The following is a 2,500-nucleotide window of genomic DNA, read 5'->3' on the forward strand; positions in this document are numbered from 1 at the left end:
CCTATTTTCACAAGGAAACATCAAATTTTTAACCAAGCATACTCGGCCTTTGCTCCTTCGTTACTCGTCCAAATCCAACAAACTTGCATTCGTTGGAAAGGTCTTTTCACAAGGATTCTTTTGATATATAATAATAGCGATTCCGATAAATATTTATTTTTTTATGAATTTTTAAGTGAATAAACAATTAAAAATTCAAAAAAAATAGAAAAAAAATATTTTTTTCCCGATTCTTTCTCCAATATTCCTGATAAATACCCACACACCCACATATGGAGAATGGTCGAAAATGCTCGAGTGGATATCGAGATGTCCGACGAAGCACCACTTGGAAGGGCCGAGGCACGGGACGCCCGAGCTGTTGCTCGGGCCGGCACGGGACGCGCATGGGACATCCCGGGACGGCATGGGACGCCCTCGCTACAGCTCGGGACGGCCAGGTACGCCCGAGACTTGGCTCGGGACGGCCTGGGACGCCCTCGCCATAGCTCGGGACGGCCTGGGACGCCCGAGACTAGGCTCGGGACGGCCTCGGCACAGCTCGGGACGGCCTGGGACGCCCTTGCCACAGCTCGGGACGGCATGGGACGCCCGAGACTTTGCTCGGGACGGCCTGGGACGCCCTTGCCACAGCTCGGGACGGCCTGGGACGGCCTCGGCACAGCTCGGGACGGCCTGGGACGCCCGAGACTTTGCTCGGGACGGCCTGGGACGTCCGAGACTTTGCTCGGGACGGCCTGGGACGCCCGAGACTTGGCTCGGGACGGCCTGGGACGCCCTCGCTCCAGCTCGGGACGCCCTGGGACGGCCTCGACACAGCTCGGGACGGCCTGGGACGTCCGAGACTTTGCTCGGGCCGGCCTGGGACGCCCGAGACTTGGCTCGGGACGGCCTGGGACGCCCGAGACTTGGCTCGGGACGGCCTGGGACGCGCTCGGCACAGCTCGGCACAGGCCGGGACGCCCGAGCCGAGCTTCGGGTCGCACGAAATCTCTTCGTATTCCGACATATTAGAAGCTTCCCATCATGTAGTAGGCCGAGCTTTGCCCTTTGGATGCCCTATGGTGCTTGGCGAGCACTAGGGAACGTGCCAGCACAAGTGCTGTGCACGCTCTGGGGAAGGAGCTCAACCCTCCCCCTTATAGTGCAAAGTTATTGTTTTTCCTATTTTCACAAGGAAACATCAATTTTTTAACCAAGCATACTGGGCCTTTACTCCTTCGTTACTCGTCGGAATCCAGCAAACTTATACTCGTTGGAAAGGTCTTTTCGCAAGGATTTTTTTGATATATTATAATAGCGATTCCGATAAATATTTATTTTTCTATGAATTTTTAAGTGAATAAACACCGGAAAATTCATAAAAAATAGAAAAAAAAATATTTTCTTCCGTTTCTTTTCTCCAATAATTCATAAATAATACCTCAATAGTATTAATGAAGAGAGAGTCGAAATGGCCCGGGTGGATTTCGAAATGTCCCACGACCCCATAGAATGCACGGGCCAGCCGAGCCAAAAGAATGGGACGCGCACGGGACAGCATTGGTCAGGCTCGGGACGGCACGGGACAGCACGGGACGCGCATGGGACGGCACGGGACGCGAATGGGACGGCCTTGCTAAGGCTCGGGACGGCATGGGACAGCACGGGACGCGAATGGGACGGCCTTGCTAAGGCTCGGGACGGCATGGGACAGCTCGGGACGCGCATGGACGGCCTTGGTGAGGCTCGGGACGGCCTTGGTCAGGCTCGGGACGGCATGTCACGGCCCTGGTGAGGCTCGGACGGCACGGGACGCGCATGGGACGGCACGGGACGGCCTGGGACGGCCTTTGTGAGGCTCGGACGGCACGGGACGCGCATGGGACGGCCTTGGCGAGGCTCGGGACGGCATGGGACAGCACGGGACGGCCTCGGCACAGCTCGGACGGCACGGGACGCGCATGGGACGGCCTTGGCGAGGCTCGGGACGGCATGGGACAGCACGGGACGGCCTCGGCACAGCTCGGACGGCACGGGACGCGCATGGGACGGCCTTGGCGAGGCTCGGGACGGCATGGGACAGCACGGGACGGCACGGGACGGCCTCGGCACAACTCGGACGGCACGGGACGGCCTTGGCGAGGCTCGGGACGGCATGGGACAGCACGGGACGGCCTCGGCACAGCTCGGGACGGCACGAGACGCGCATGGGACGGCCTTGGTGAGGCTCGGACGGCACGGGACGCGCATGGGACATCATGGGACGCACATGGGACACCTTATGGGGATCATCAAGGGACGTTGCACGGGACATTCTTTCCCACGAAGGGCATTTACATGGGACATCTTAGGAGTCGAGAGCCGGCACATGGGACAACGTAGTTCACACGCACGGAACACTTTACTTTCGTTTGGAACGTCGTGGGATCTTTATGTCCCCATTAGCACCGAACCTTTAACATGCTAGGAAGCTATGTTCGATCTTCTCGAAGTGTCGATGGAACTTCGATGGATACAC

The sequence above is a fragment of the Eschscholzia californica genome, unplaced genomic scaffold (genome assembly GCF_041429995.1).
Source record: "Eschscholzia californica isolate CP2 unplaced genomic scaffold, dmEscCali1.0.p SCAF_42, whole genome shotgun sequence".
NCBI lineage: Eukaryota > Viridiplantae > Streptophyta > Magnoliopsida > Ranunculales > Papaveraceae > Eschscholzia > Eschscholzia californica.